This window comes from Myotis yumanensis, unplaced genomic scaffold (assembly GCF_028538775.1).
Source record: "Myotis yumanensis isolate MYYU_CA2020_CCGP unplaced genomic scaffold, mMyoYum1.0.hap1 SCAF_1, whole genome shotgun sequence".
Lineage (NCBI taxonomy): Eukaryota > Metazoa > Chordata > Mammalia > Chiroptera > Vespertilionidae > Myotis > Myotis yumanensis.
This window is the reverse complement of record NW_027223752.1, coordinates 189,580,622-189,597,989: the sequence shown is the minus strand read 5'-3', so window position 1 is coordinate 189,597,989 and position 17,368 is coordinate 189,580,622.

The following is a 17,368-nucleotide window of genomic DNA, read 5'->3' as shown; positions in this document are numbered from 1 at the left end:
TTAACCCTCACTTATTTCTACAAGTGACTATATATTTAAGACTCACTACTAGTCCTAATGTTAATATCTTCTAATTGTTTTAGTTGTCTGCTGCTTGTTCTCGAGGAAACTTTTTGAAAGAGGCTTTTGGGAACAATAGTCTTTGAGTTCTTATATGTTGATAAAAGTTTGTCTGGATTCTTCCTAGTGAGAGGTTAGTTTTGTGGATATAATATCCTCAATTAACATGTTCTCTCAAGGATCTCTTAAATATGTTAATATATTTTCAGCAACATAAACCATTGTTGTAGTAGAATCTGATGATAATTTAATTTTCTTTTTCTTGTTAATTATATGCTCTTTTGATTAGATGCTGGGAAGATTTTTTTAAATTTAAAGTTCATTAATTTTCCCAGATAGCATGGCTCAGTGATTGAGTGTCGATCTCTGAACCAGGAGTTCATGGTTCGATTCCCAGTTAGGGCACATGCCTGGGTTGTGAGTTCAATCCCCAGTAGGAGTGAGCAGGAGGCAGCTGATCAATGATTCTCTCTCATCATTGATGTTTTTATCTCTCTATCCCTCTCCCTTCCTCTCTGAATTCTGCCTCTGATAAATATTTCAAATCCCCCCTTTTCTTCATTCCTATTGTCACTGCTATAGTTTAAATCCTTATCATATATCACTAGCTACTTCTGGTCCCCAACTTCTACTCACATTTCAATCTCCACCCTTTATGCCCTTTAGTGTACATTAGAACCTAAGTCTTATTTATGGCTATAAACAGACACAGAGACAAACCTGCAATCTCTGGATATACTCTACAGAAGGTACTTCAAGACCTTTAATATATGTATGTACCTTTAAGACCTTGCCTTAGGATTGAGATGAGCCTTGTCTCTGTCAGCTCCCTTAGCCACTATGTGCACAGGACATACCGACCTACTGTTTTCTAATGAACCACATTATTGCCATTCTCCTTGCCTTTGTAAATGCTGCCCCCTCTCCCTGGAATGCCCTTTACCCTGTCCCTGGAATGTCCCCCACCCTTTTCCCTCCTCTCTTTGTCAGCATAACTTGTACTAACCCTCAAGTCTTTGTTACAGCATCCTCCTTTCTGGACAACTTCCTGTATCCCCTTATTCCAGCTATAGGTTCAGTGCTTCTCCTCTGTCCCTTTGGCATTCATGCAAACTGTAGAATTAAATTTTCCACACTACAGTGGAATTACCTTCTTTCTTGAAGTAGGTCTTGAATGTCCTCTAAGGAGTCTTTATTCTGATTTTAATTCCAGTATCTTAAGTGTTTTTTTTTTAATTAAACATTTTATTTTGAGGTAGACGCACATGTAATTTTAAGAATAATAGAGATCCCTTGTACCCTTGTTCCCCCAATAACATCTTGCAGAATTCTAGTACAATATCACACCATGATATTGACACTGATATGGTCAAGATACAGAATATTTTCATCATGAGCCAGGAGTTCCCGGTTCGATTCTCAGTTACAGCCACACTTACTTCACTCTTACTTCCACTCTTTCCTTAACCACTGGCAACCACTAATCTGTCCTCCATTTATAGAACTTTGTTGTATGAAGAACGTTATATAAATTGAGTCACACACAATGCAACATTTTGGAATTTGCTTCCCTCCCCACCCCCACTGAGTTGACAATTCCCTGGAGATTCATCCAAGATGCTGTGTATGTGGATAGTTAATTCCTTTTGCTGCTGAATAGTATGGATGTACCACCATTTGTTTAAGCAGTTACCTGTTGAAGGACATCTGTGTTATTTCCAGTCCTGGGCTATTATAAAATGTAGCTGCTATGAACACCAGTATACAGGTTTTTGTGCAAACATAATTTTTCATTTCTCTGAGGTAAATGCCCCCAAATCCAATTGTTGGGTCATGGTCATATGGTAATTACATGCTTAATTTTGTACAGAACCTCAAACTGTTTTGCAATAAATTTTTAATGGACAAAGGAATGAATAAATAGTGTTACATCAAAATATTTATAGTGAATATTAGGATCAAACAAATCTGTTTTTACTAATTACACAACTAATCACATTAGCCACCAGAATGATATTCTAAATAGACTGAAACATACTATCGTGACAAAATCAATAAAGCTTAAATGTGGTAAGCTTCTTCATTACCCTAGGAGTCAGTGTTTTTTAGCCTAAACTGTATTTATAGCAATAGTAAGACCTGATTCCTCACAAATGATGGACAGATACAGCATTATTTGAAAATTACACTTGAAAGCCCCCATAAATGATAAATATAGTTTGTTAATCACTAATATACATTAAGTATATAACCACAAGTCCTTTCAAAGTATTTTTTATTTTTATGGTGCTCAATTATGGAGTTTCATATGAAGTTGCTCCATCAGAGTGCTTGCCTTGGTAGCCTCGCCTCTATTCAATACCAAACTTATATTTGAAATTCACAGCCAGCTTTTTCTAAGGTTCTTCAGGGATCAGGGAAGGAGCTTGTGCTCTAGGCCCAGATGGACCTGAGGCTGAATCTGACCAGCATCACTTGCTGGCAAGTTACAGAATCTAGACCTTAGTAGTCTCATCAGTTAAGTGAGAATCTTTCCAAACAACCTACATAACTTGACAGGGCTACTGAGAGGATCAAGTGAAATAAGATATACAAAGTGCCTGCCATAGAAAAGGCACCAATACAGTTCAATTCCTTTATCCTGGCGCATTTTCAGTTTCTTGAGGAATACATTTTCAAGGCTTATGTATAAATTTTGTTCATGTTTGTAGGGGTTGATACCGATAAATTTTTGTCTAGGAGACTTGAATGAGAAAGAAACACACACACAATCAGATCTAAGGAAATATTCAAGGGAAGTTGGTACAGTCTGCCAATGGGCTGCCTTAAGATTTTATATACTGTATATTATAAGCTCCATTGAAAATGTTGTCATCTTGGGACACAAACCCTATCTTCTTATTTCTTGATTTGTTTCTTAGTAATGTGTGTATGTCAACTACAGCTCAGTTCAACCAAGTGAAGGAACTGTGTTTCTTAGTTTGTGTTTTCTTTTTTTTTTTTTTTAGTTGTAACTTTTTTTTAAAATAATTAAATCTTTATTGTTCAGATTACTACATTTGTTCCTCTTTTTTCCCCCCCATAACTCCCCTCCTCCCAGTTCCCACCCCACCCTATGCCCTCACTCCCCACCCACTGTCCTCATCCATAGGTGCATGATTTTGGTCCAGTCTCTTCCCGCATCTCCCACACCCCTTTCCCCCCCAAGAATAGTCAGTCCATTCCCTTTCTATGTCCCTGATTCTATTATAATCACCAGTTCATTCTGTTCATCAGATTATTTATTCACTTGATTCTTGGATTCACTTGGTGATAGATGCGTATTTGTTGTTCATAATTTGTATCTTTACCTTTTTCTTCTTCTTCCTCTTCTTAAAGGATACCTTTCAGCATTTCATATAATACTGGTTTGGTGGTGATGAACTCCTTTAGCTTTTCCTTATCTGTGAAGCTCTTTATCTGACCTTCAATTCTGAATGATAGCTTTGCTGGATAAAGTACTCTTGGTTGAAGGTTCTTGGTATTCATCACTTTGAATATTTCTTGCCACTCCCTTCTGGCCTGCAAAGTTTCTGTTGAGAAATCAGCTGACAGTCGTATGGGTATTCCCTTGTAGGTAACTGAGTTTCTTTCTCTTGCTGCTTTTAAGATTCTCTCTTTGTCTTTTGCTCTTGGCATTTTAATTTGATGTGTCTTGGTGTGGTCCTCTTTGGATTCCTTTTGTTTGGGGTTCTCTGCGCTTCCTGGACTTGTAAGTCTATTTCTTTGACCAGGTAGGGGAAGTTTTCTGTCATTATTTCTTCAAATAGGTTTTCAATATCTTGCTCTCTCTCATCTTCTGGCACCCCTATAATTCTGATGTTGGTACGCTTGAAGCTGTCCCAGAGGCTCCTTACACTATCTTCACACTTTTGGATTCTTTTTTCATTTTGCTTTTCCGGTTGGGTGTTTTTTGCTTCCTCGCATTTCAAATCTTTGACTTGATTCTTGCGCTCCTCTGGTCTGCTGTTGGGAGTCTGTATAATATTCTTTATTTCAGCCAGTGTATGCTTACTTTCTAGTTGGTCCTTTATCACACCATCGAGGGTCTCATTAGATTTCCTGTACATCTCATCAAGTTTATCAACAGACTCTAGAAGCCTCTTGAGAGACCTCAAAAGTGTGGTTTTGAATTCTATATCCAGTAGCCTGCTTTCCTCTGGTTCTGTCCTTTGTGGCCTGTTTCTTTGTCTTGGCATTTTTTTATGCTTCGCTGTGTCGATAGAGTGGCTTTCTGTGTTAAGTGTCCCAATTACCTGAGGTAGACACTCTTGGTGCACCCCCTTGTGGTCTCTGTGAGCAGTTTTGTTGTAGTCAAGCCTTGATTGTTGTAGGTAATTACTACTTGACCTCCAGGCCAACTGGCTGTGAGAATCAGCTGTGTTTGCAGTGGGAGAACTTCTGTCCTCTAGGGAGGTGCTAATCTAACCTTTGCCTGAGGCTATCCGGCAAATGGCTCTGTGCAGGGCTTGGGCGGGGCAGGTCCCACGGGATCAACAGGGCAGAGGAGGGAGCAGTTATGGCTGCTCTCAGTCCGTCCCCAGGGGCTCTGCCTCTCTGTCCCAGCAACCGCTGCCTACCTTGGAGGGACCGAAACCAGACAGTTCCGCTTCTCCCGTTTGAGTCTGGGTCCCTAGAGACTCGCCCAAATCTGGAGCTCAGAGTCTGAGGCTCCCTCCGGATTGAAACAGTCAACCGCGCCCTCAGCCACCAGCCCGCGCCGCGCGCACTCCGCACCTTAGTATTTTACTTCAGCACTGCACCTCCTCTGATTCTCGGTTCCTCCTAGTTGTAGAACTTCCACTCAGCCAGCCTTCCTGTGGTTCTGGATGATGTCCTTTCCGTCTTTTAGTTGTATTTTTGAAGTGGTTGTTCGAGGCAGCAAACTCCAGCGTTAACCTATGCCTCCATCTTGGTTTTTCCTCTAGTTTGTGTTTTCTAAGAACACTAACAAAGTTTTAGTGATTAAATGCTGACAGGAACAGGATCTCCACCAACAAGGCCCAGAATCCTAAACAAACACCTGCTTGCAGAATGGCCAAGAGCAGGGGCCAGTGACTTCCTGGAGAGTTAACCTCTTATAACAAGCAGGACTAGTGAGCATTTTACCTGATTTTAACTCATAAAATTAGGAAATAGAAGTAGCAGCTTTATCACTTGGGCATTTACTGTGCAAAATTTAGGAAGATGTGCAGAATAGATGAAAAATGCAAGTTGACATAATTTTGCATTTTTCAGTGGAAGTTTTGGATTACTATAAGGAGTCTCTTTATGGCAGGGAGAATGAGAAAAGACATTTATCAGGAATTTAAAGGAGCTACTTTATAGTAAAAGGTGCTTGCATATATATTCTTCAACTCCAGTGAGGCTGATCCAGAAACAGGTTTAAGCAGCGGCATAAAACCAAACAAACCAAGGTTGGCTGTGCTCTCTGGAAGTCAGGTACCAGCTGTGTGGAGTGGTTGCTGTAGCACAAATCCTGCCTTTCTCAGACTGTTGTCTCCATCAGTTGGACACAAAGGCCTAAATGCCTATTCTGTCTTCAGAAAGACACCATTGAAATGTGTTTAAACTACCGTGGTGATGTGATCTATTAACAGTTGGCATGGAATAGTTTACTGCATTAGCTAGTTGCTACCTAGATTGTAACTGAGAAAATGAAGTGCAGGGAGTTAGTGTTGTTGGAAGCGAGGAAGAGTATAGGAGGTCCTAGCATAAAGTGTTTATAAAGAAGAACAAATGAGGACCTTAAAGATGAGGCGGGGGACCGGGCAGTGAAGGAAGTGGAAGCAGGAGGACCCTGGAGTCTTGCAGGCTTCACAGACTGCTTACTGTTCAAGTCAGGAATTACATTTGGTTCACCACTGAACTCAGGCTACATAACACAGTGCCTGGAACGCAGTAGGTGCACAGCAAATGCTTATTGAACAGATGAAGAATGTTTGTTGTAAAATAGCATCCATTTGAAAGGAGAGCTCCTCAAATCAAACTTACTTAACTAAGTTTGCCCAAGCCTGGCCATGCTGAAGATTGTAGAGCTGTGGTGAATGTGGGAGGCTGTACAATTTCTTTCTATGAGGTCTTTAAAATCAAGATAGATTGTCATCTCTCTAGAAGGGTTCCTATGGAAAACAGAACAATAATCTATATAATTTGAATAGCCTCTGGTACCTGTCTTCTTTGGGCTTTATTTGTTTCTTAATTTCAAGAAATACAATGTAAGAGCATATACCACCACCACCACCATCACGCAAGTAACAGGAATCATTTGTTGAGAGTTTATTATATGCCAGGCAGCTTGCTGAGTGTGTAATCTGTGCGCTGACGAATTGATTTTTGAGAATTCGTTGGATTCTATCATGTAGTGACACAGCATTCCTGCAGATGTCACCCTTTTCCTGCAGAATGTTACCCTGGAGACCTTGGCTAAGCCTTACACTGGGCTGAGGAACCCGTGGTTTTAAAGTTGGTATACTACAGTTAAAAAAGAAATCAATTTATTATCTACATCTGAATTGAAGTTCCTAAATAGGAATGAGCCTGTCCATTAGAATTTAGATTAAAAAATAAAATTAAAATAGAAAACCTGGTTATTAAGTTTATTACTTTTTGAATGCAGTTTTACCTTTATCTTTAGCAAAAAAGAAAAAAAAGAATATGATTTGTTGTCCTATTTATTTAGGAAAACTGAAACAAAGAATATTTATTGAAAGGCAAGCTTCAGCTCAGAAGATGGACAAAAAGTTCCTTCTCTCCCCCATGCTTCGTTTTGAACTGCTGTCTACCTCGTTTCTTTTCCTTCTTTCAGAGTGGGGAGGGTAGCTTTGCTTGAGGAAGTTACTCTGGTCACATTTGACAGGTTCCTGGGTGGAGGCACAGGTCACTGTTCTTGCCACCGCCTGGGCTTCATCTTCTCTTCCCAGACGGTGGCCGTAGTCACACCGAGAGCACAGCCCTTCAGAAACTTGCAGATACAGGATAGAAGAGCAAAGCAGATGAACAGGATTCCCAGAAGCAGCCATTTCTTTATTACTATCCCATGGTCTTTACAAAAACAGTTTGCTAGGCTTGCATCAATTTCTTGATGCTTCTGGGCAAACGTGCAGAACGTTTTTAGCTCTGTCGCTCTGTATGTGGTTCTTCTGAGTCACGTCACATCCAGTGACAGCTTCTGGTTTTCTGAGACCTTTGAAACAGTTAGGCTTTCAGATCTCAGAGCCTTGGAATTTTCACCTCGTTCATCAGATTCCTTGGTACAGCTCAGAGTGTTAGTCATTTGATCATCTGCATCTGAATTGCAGCGGTGTTTGTTAAGGGGAAAGAAAGCACAATCTTAGGACTACCTTTCTTCACAACTATGGAACCCGACTCTCAGGAGAATTTACAAGAAACCACATTGATCTCCCTCCCCCAACCCCAATAATGTTTGAAAACTACTGGGAGATAGTGCTCTGAGCCAGAGGTTCCCTGAACACAGGTTAGAAGTCGGATTTGGTCGTGGCTTCTGGTTCTATCTATCCCTTTTCACTTCGGGTATCTTCTCTGCTCTCCTACATTTTTAATTCTCAATTAAAGTTTGTCCCCAGAGCCTTTATTCAAAGGCTCAGTGCATTTTAATAAAGCCCCCATTGCTAGCTGTAGGGGACCTTAAATCCTGGCATATTTCTCCTGAATTAAGCCTGGCACAGTCTGGGCCTCCTGCTTACCTTCATCCTTTTTACCTCCATCTGTCTGGAGGTATTCCTGGCCATCCCCTTTATCTTCTGTTCTTTACCTGGCAAGAAAGGATCTTTTAAGATCTGATCCATTGTTTTTCCCAGGGACGAATTCCTCAAGTATTCCAGGAAGAGGTGGTAACCGATGCCTTACTGCTTTACTCTCTAATTCATTTGTTTCCTATTAGATTCTTGGAAGTAGTTTTTATCTTCTTTGTATTCCTGCCATCAAGCCTAGTGCCTAGACATAGTAAATGCTCAATAAATGTGTTAACTTTCTAAAGGATTTACAAAAATTATACCTCCCACTTCTATTTTTTGTAAACCAGTATAAACCAACTATGAATAAGTAAGCTCCTTGAAGATAAGGCCCATGGCTTCTTCTGTTAACATGAAGGAATCTATATACACTGAGTGGCCAGATTATTATGACCACCCCATCAGTACAATGAAGTGAATTAGTTATGCAAATAATAATAATAATAAAACCTTGAGAGTATTTGCTTAGGAAGTTTTCAGTATTCAGTATTTTTGGAAGTGTCAATGAAGTACTGATGGGGTGGTCATAATAATCTGGCCGGTCATAATAATCTGGCCACTCAGTGTATATAAAAGCCTAAGTGCGCCGAAACCGGTTTGGCTCAGTGGATAGAGCGTCGGCCTGCGGACTGAAAGGTCCCAGGTTCGATTCCGGTCAAGGGCATGTACCTGGGTTGCGGGCACATCCCCAGTGGGAGATGTGCAGGAGGCAGCTGATCGATGTTTCTCTCTCATCGATGTTTCCAACTCTCTATCTCTCTCCCTTCCTCTCTGTAAAAAATCAATAAAATATATTTAAAAAAAAAAAAAAAAAAGCCTAAGTGACCATTATAACCAGTCAACAGAACGACCAGTCGACCGGTTGCTATGATGTGCACTGACCACCAGGGGGAGGACACTTCATGCAGGAGCTGCCCCCTTGTGGTCAGTGCACTCCCAAAGCCAACCTCCCACGGTTCTCAAACACCCCCACCTGGCCAGCCCCAATCGGCTCCAATCGGCCCCCATCAGGACTGGCTAGAAGGCCCCGATCGGCCCCGATGGCCGACCAGGCCGAGGGACCCCACCGTGCATGAATTCCATGAATTCCTGCACAGGGCCCCTAGTGAACCTATGAATGACAATGTGTATCTTTTACTTCTGTGTCCATATACCAATTTGAGACACCATTATGTAGAACCCTAAGGGTAGAGGCCATATCTCATTCGTGTTCCGCTCTTGGCATAGCATCTAGCATATAATAGTGTTTGCTGAAATAATTCAAGAAGCTATTCATGAATCTCTCTCCATGACCTCATGTAGTACAGCAAGAAAAGACAGCTTCCCCTTTAAATATATGCCTGGAGTGTTCTCCCAAACAGAGAGTTAGAGGACTTGTCCTGGGTGCTGCACTACATAGAGGTAGATGCCAGAGTAGAACCCAGGGCTGCTCAGGTCTAGAGGAGTCATTGAGCAGCAGAACAGAGAGAAGGGCTGGTTGGGGAGTCTCCCAGGGAGGTTTGTGGGTAGTCCTCTCTTTCCAGAGACAACCATTTGATTCACACACGTCATCTTCCACAAAGCAGTTTTGCTCACCCATCCTCTAAGCTGTAGTCTAGAGAAAGAGTCTATGAGGTTTGTGAAGATTAAAGCCCATTATATATTTTTAGTATGTGCATGACTCTATCACTGGTGGAAAAAACATCGATTTGAGCAGGCTATAATGCAGCATATAGTGGGTAGGGGGCAGTGCTGGAATACAATACAGAAGAAAGAGGCAGAACCTCAGAAGAGAGGACCTGGGCACATTGTAGAACCTTGTAGCATATAACAGCAACCACTACCAGCACCAGCACCTGCACCAATATTAATGACCACCTATTTCATGGCTGGTGAGTTGTAGCATTGATTTTTTTGAACCTTAGTCTACTGATTTTTAGTTCAATATGTTTTCTGTTATACCATAATATGATTTCTTTCAATAGGGTTTTTTGTTTGTTAAAAATAGTTACATATTTTTCCTGATTATAAGAATAGTAAATTAGCTTTATAAAAATTCAAATTTTGAGACATGAATGTTTAAGAAGGTAAAAGTTTCTCTTAATACAACCTGCTCCCACATACAAATAATGTTAACAGTTCAGTAGAAATTCTTTTAGTTTTCCTATGTGTAAACTTATACCTGTTTTTTAAAATAGAAACATAGTTTGGATACTTTTTTCTATTTAAAAGCTTTATGCTGAGTAGACCTACACTTGCTCAAGGTACTACCTGGGTTCATATGTTACCTAATTTTAAGCACATCTTTTTTTGGTTAATATGTGTGGGTTGCTTTTAAATATTAGTCCTGCAGCTCCTAACAATTGTTCATATCCTATTCTTTTCCAGATTAGCATTATTGTGATTTTAGCCCTTTTAATTTGTAACACATGGTGTGATTCAAACCACTGAGTCTTAGCATCTGTCAGTGATACGATCATTCTTTTTAGTGATGTAAATATGGTTGCCAATAATATGGCAGAATTTGGCTTCTCATTGTTATGTTAGTAATGACTGCAAAAAAGAACTTGTGGGTGATTTTTTCCCCCGACTTAAGCTTCAATCAATTTCCTGAAGTCTCTTAAATTTCCATACAAAATTAAAACTAAGAGATCTTGGATTTCCCAAAGTAAATCTAATTTTCTCTATTCCCACAGTTTGTATTCTAAATCATTTATGTAGACCTAGCTGACTTCACTGCTCAGAATGTTGCGTGCTGCCATCAAAATGATGGGACAGGGCAGTCTGGGGTAAGCAGTAGATGGGACCACAAAGGGGCCACGGGTATGCTTAATAGAGCTCACATTAGCACAAGGGCAGGGACCCGTCTTCTAGGATACTATCTCTGAGCTGCTGATTTAAGGGTCTTATTCTTTCCTTTCAACTTTTTCTCTTACTCTGTTTATAACTATTTTTCTTTTCATTTTTTAACGTCAATTTTTGTGTATGTTTTAAAATATAAGTTATCTCTCTGCATATAGATAGATGTATGCTATATGAATATAGTAGTATTGTTATGTATATAGTTGGTCCTTGAACAACATAGCTTTGAACTGCATGGGTCTGCTTATATGCAGACCTTCTTCAGTAAATACTGTGAACGTATTTTGTCTTATGATTTTTTCCCTCTAGCTTACTTTATTGTAAGAACATAGTATAGCACACTCGCGTTCCCAAGAGCATGCCTGTACTCATCTCCCACTTCTTTCCCCACAGGCACGCATCTCCTAGACTCTAGGGGTCCCCACGAGACTTGTAACCAGGGCAGCAATGAGCAGCAGCAGCTCATCCCAGGCAAGCCTCCTGAACCTGTCCCCAAGGCCCCCTTTTCTCTGACTTCTCAGGGAGCCAAAGCAGCCCAACCTAGGCTCATTTCCCTAGTCCTTTTTTGTTTCATTGTCCCCAGCTTTAAAAAAGTCATCCAAAAAATTTTTAAAAAGAATACAGTATATGATACTTATAACAAACAAAATATGTGTTACTCGACTATTTATGTTATTGGCAAGGCTTCTGGTCAACAATAGGCTATTAGTAGTTAAGCTTTTGGGTAGTCAAAAGTTATATGTGGCTTTTTGACTACATGGGGATTCGGTGCCTCTAACCCCCATGTTGTTCAAGGGTTAAATATATATATATATATATATATATATATATATATATATATATATATATACACACACACACACACACACACACACACATACATATACATACTAGCGGCCCGGTGCACGAAATTTGTGCATGGGTAGGGTCCTTAGGCCTGGCCGGTGATCAGGGCTGATAGGGGCCTTCCAGCTGCTGGCTAGGGCCTCCCTTCCTTGGCTGCTGGCAGCTGACCAGGCCTTCCTTCCTTACACACTGCCCCCTGGTGGTCAGCACACATCATAGTAAGCGATAGAACTCCCAATCTCCCAGTCGAACTCCCACAGCGACACTTTGTATATTACCCTTTTATATATATAGCTATATCTTCATGTTAGCACAGTAGAATTTGTTTATAATTTATAAGTAAGGAAATACATATTTGTGGTATTGGATATATATGCTCATATTTTTTCTTATGGTGGTGTACAATAAAAATACTTAAGACTGCTGTATGAATTTTTTGAGGACAGGGATATTTCCTTCTTGATATTTCTAATTGCACAAATGTTTGGCCTATAATAGGTTGTTAATAAGTATTGTTGGCTGGCTGGCTGGCTGAGTTGCTGGATAGATAGATAAATTAATAAATCATGTGATTATATTTCTCTTTATGAGTAGTGGTTATTTAAGTGACCATTCAGTAGCTTCTTCAGTGCCCCAAGGACATATCTGGGTGATCAAACATCTAGACTGTGGTAACCGATCTAGATGCCATATTTGTGTGTATTAGAAACAGGTACAGCTTCCCACATTTTCAACAATCCACCAGACTGATGGATTACCACAAAATAAATGGTGATTATGATTGAGAAATTTTATGTAACTCTGTCTCTTAGGGTTTATTTGTCTTAAATATTATCAGAATTCTACCTAGGGTTTAACAAGGGACATACTCTCCATAAACCTCAACATTTAGACTTCTTGGTGTTTCTTTACACCCAAAAGACATGTGGTTAGAATAATACAGTGACATGATCAAGGATAAGGGGAGAAGAAAGTCCCATGTTTTGTGGGACTCATGTTCAATTGAAATGTTAACCTGCTAACATTGGTCTTCTCTCCCCCAATTCATTAAAGTAGTTCTGATGAGACTGAGGGTCACTGCCAAGCAGCAGTGCCCCAACTTAGACTTCATGTCACCTCTTCTTGGGCTGCTCTTTCCCATGTCATTGTCATTCTTTTTTTTTTTAATTTTTATTTTATTAAATCTTTATTGTTCAGATTATTACATTTGTTTCTCTTTTTTTCCCCCCATAACTCCCTTCCTTCCAGTTCCCACCCCACCCTCCGCCCTCGCTCCCCACCCACTGTCCTCATCCATAGGTGCACGATTTTTGTCCAGTTTCTTCCCGCACCCCCCACACCCTTTCCCCCCCCAAGAATAGTCAGTCCATTCCCTTTCTATGTCCCTGATTCTATTATAATCAACAGTTCATTCTGTTCATCAGATTATTTATTCACTTGATTCTTTGATTCACTTGTTGATAGATGCATATTTGTTGTTCATAATTTGTATCTTTACCTTTTTCTTCTTCTTCTTCCTCTTCTTAAAGGATACCTTTCAGCATTTCATATAATACTGGTTTGGTGGTGATGAACTCCTTTAGCTTTTCCTTATCTGTGAAGCTCTTTATCTGACCTTCAATTCTGAATGATAGCTTTGCTGGATAAAGTACTCTTGGTTGTAGGTTCTTGGTATTCATCATTTTGAATATTTCTTGCCACTCCCTTCTGGCCTGCAAAGTTTCTGTTGAGAAATCAGCTGACAGTCGTATGGGTACTCCCTTATAGGTAACTGAGTTTCTTTCTCTTGCTGCTTTTAAGATTCTCTCTTTGTCTTTTGCTCTTGGCATTTTAATTTGATGTGTCTTGGTGTGGTCCTCTTTAGATTCCTTTTGTTTGGGGTTCTCTGTGCTTCCTGGAGTTGTAGTTAATACTAGGGGGATTTGACCTCCAGGCCAACTGGCTATGAGAATCAGCTGTGTCTGCAGTGGGAAAACTTCTGTCCTCTGGGGAGGTGCTAATCTAGCCTTTGCCTGAGGCTATCCGGCAAATGGCTCTGCACAGGGCTTGGGCAGGGCGGGTTGCACAGGATCAACAGGGCAGATGGAGCGAGCAGTTATGGCTGCTCTCAGTCCCGTCCCCAGAGGCTCTGCCTCTCAGAGTCCCAGCAGCCGCTGCGAGCGTCTCCGAGAGAAAGCTGCCCTCGCGTTCTGACCGATGCCAGACAGTCCCGCTTCTCCCGTTTGAGTCTGGGTCCCTAGAGACTCGCCCAGAACTGGAGCTCAGAGTCTGAGACTCCCTCCCAATTGAAAACGACAACTGTGTCCTCAGCCACCAGCCCGCTCCGCGCGTACCTCCGCACCTTTGTATTTTCCGCACTGCGCCTCCTCTGAGTCTCGGCACGCTGTTCTCCTTCCTTCTAGTTGAAGAATTTCCCCTCAGCCAGCCTTCCTGTGGTTCTGGGTGACGTCCGTTCCGTCTTTTAGTTGTATTTTTGAAGTGGTTGTGCGAGGCAGGAAACTCCGGTGTTGACCTATGCCGCCATCTTCCATTGTCATTCTTGATATGCATTTTTGCCACTGTGTAACACAGCACTTTCCTAGTAAGTGCTCAAAAATGATTTATTGAACAACCATATAATTTGGTTGGTCAACATATGATTTGTGCTTGTGTGTATGCAAATGCATATGTCTTTGATGGGGGAGTGGGCAGTCATGTGCTGGCCAGGGCAGAGTTGGGTGGGCAGCTTCACCACACTCCTCACTCAAGGGTGGCCTGGACAGTTGATTCTGCTCAGCACCACCCAGTCGGCTTGTTGGTGGGGGAATGGCGATTTTGATTCTTCAGTTTTACATTCTTTATGTTTCTTCCCTTTGCAAATAGATACATAGATGAAAGGACAGGGTGAATACCATAATAAGCCCGATGCTCCTTTCCATCTGGATTTCCCACATCAAATTCAGCTTGGTGCATTGCTGGGGTTCTCTTGTTTTCCATGATTGTTTTAATGATATGGGTAAAAATAGAAGGAACTATGAATTGCTATAAGTGTGGACATATTTTGGAGTTTACCTACGAGTTATGAGTGTATAGTTTCTGTTGATGAGACCATTTTCTGCCTCTTGCTCTTCTCCTCTTTTGCCTTGTTCAAAAATCACATATTAAACAGGAATGCGCTCTTTGTATCAGTACTGTGATATACCCGATCAATTTTATAAGAGAAATAAAGCACATTGAGGCAGAACAGTTTCTACTAACAAGTGAGGCAAAAGTTATTCATACTCTCTCCTTTTTATTTTAACTCAAGTTAGTTAATTTTTCAAAAATGTTTTAACTGGTAAGTACCAATCATGTGTCAGTGATCTTCCTCTATAGTGGAAGGTTTAGCACATGTTACACTACAGCTGTCTTTTCTGCCAAAAGAAGAATTGAACTCTTCCTCAGGACCATAGTAGAGAAATGGTTTGTTACCCAAGATCTAGAACATACATTTTTAGATTAATTACTGGAAGAGTTACACTTTTTTAAAAATTAATTACCTAGGATTGGTACAGACTGTAAACACAAACTCAGGCAGGGAAAATATATATATTACTTTCCTAAAGCTTGCTTAACTTCTATTATGACCTGTAACTGTGTTGAACAGTCTCCCCCGATACCCAAATTCATCTCCCACCTGGAATCTGTAAGTATGACCTTATTTGAAAATAGGATCTTTGCAGATATAATTAATTAGTGATTCTCAACGGGAGGTAATTTTGTTCCCTAGGGGTCATTTAGCAGTGTCTGGAGACAGTTATCACAACTGGGGAACACGAGGGGTGCTACTGGCATCTGGGGTAGAGGCCAAGGATGCTACTAAATGCAAAGGAAAGCCCTCAGTTCTTCCCAATTATCTTTCACTTAAATACGTTATTTATATTGAATATAAAATAGAGCATTAGCAGTTATTAGGATTTTGGAATTGGCCAGCTCACAAAACCACCTCATTTCTGAGGACAAAAATATCAACTTTGGAGCCAAAATTTCCTTGATTGACTAGAATGCTCAAATACCTTAGGCAAGTGTATATTTTAGAAGGTATAAACATGGATTCCAGTATTGCTTCTCTTACTGTCTGCATGGGCAGACAATTTCACTTCTCTGGCCCTTAGGTTTCTTATGTGTTAGAGGTTTAAACTAGAATATTTCTGAAATTCCTTCCTTTGAGTTTCTTTTCCTACCATTTAGGGCCAGATTGTGAACAGAAATAATTTTTCATGTATAGAATCTTAATGGTATGAATATAAAGTCATCTCTTTTATGCCATTCTTTGGATATATGGAGATTGCTAGTTGTCCAACAAAATTTGTGCTGCTATTCTTCCATGTGCTCATAAATTAGAGTAAAAGCATATGCTACTATAATAAAGAAACCAACCAATATAAGGACTTTAAAAAAATGAGGCTAGACCATGTAACCCATATTCCCCTGCATTGGGGTATGATTAAGTTCTCACTATAGAATGGGAGGAGACGTGAGGTGTCTAAACTCTGAACCTAGTCTTGAAGGCAGTGGGCATGCTCCTTTCATGTGCTCCCTTTCTTCCAGCTGGAATCCCTGGTGATCCAGCTTCAACCATGCAGACAGTGATGTCCCAGGGATGGAGGGACAGCAGGATGAAAGGAATCTGGAACCTCAAATGACGGGAGTGGTGCAGAACTGCTCACCAAATTGAATTGCTATTTTCAGAGCTGTTTAACGAGAGACACAGGCTTTTCTTTTTTTTTTTTTTTAAGTGTTGTTAGGTGTTTTTATTATAGCAGCATAACCTTTTACCATGATCAGTAGAGGAATTCTGTAATTCTGTAGAGGAATTTTAGTAATTCTTCATAGAGTTACTAAAACAGCAAACTTCAGGGTAGCTCTCAGTTGGTTAGAGCGTCTTTCCAATATGCCTAGGTTGTGGGGTTGATCTCCACAACCAAAGAATACAAGAATCAACCAAATGAATGCATAAATAAGTGGAACAACAAATCGATGTCTATTTCTCTCTCTCTCTTTCTCTCTCTCCTTCTGCCTCTGCCCCTTCCCCTTTCTTTCTAAAATCAATGAAAGAGTACATTTTGTTATACTTAATATGAGGTGCTAGTGTTGACTCTTAACACCTCATTACTAAAATATAAGTGAAATCTTTTAAAGCAAGATGAGGGCATGGACAAGATTAGGCCCATCTGCTTCTCGATCTCTTTTTTTCTCACCGGATGGTACCACTTTCTCTTATAAATTCTGTACGAAATAACAACCCTCATAATCCACTGTGAGTTGGCCCTTTTTGTGTTAGTCATGACCTCTGCTGTCAGATAATTATCAGTTTCTCTGTTTGCAATTGCTGAAGTTTTAGACTTAATGTATTATCTTTCCTACTACATTCTTCTTATAGCTCTTTCTCTTTCTGGTCTAGCTGCATTAATGGAATGTAGGGCACATGTCTCTCTTCCCACATGTCTAGGCCCAGTGGCCCACTATAGCCATTTGAAAAGAACACCTGGAAAAGAGTTCTTCCCTTTATGTTGCAGGCAGGTCGGAGCAGTGACAGAGGGCAGTGGTGGTTTAGACTCTAAACTTTAGAGCATCTTGGCTTTTATTGGAAAGGCACCTACTTTTTGACAGTGTTCTGTTAAAAAAGATCACTACTTTTTAGCAAATATTCTCTTTGGCTATTTAAAAAGAAATTTTACCACTTTTCATCTGTAAGTGATAATAATAGTAGTTATTAATTATTAAGTATTAGGCCAGATATTAACTTAATGCTAACTCTGAACTGCTTTAATGTTAAATGAAAATTTCATTTGTTTTAACTATGCAAA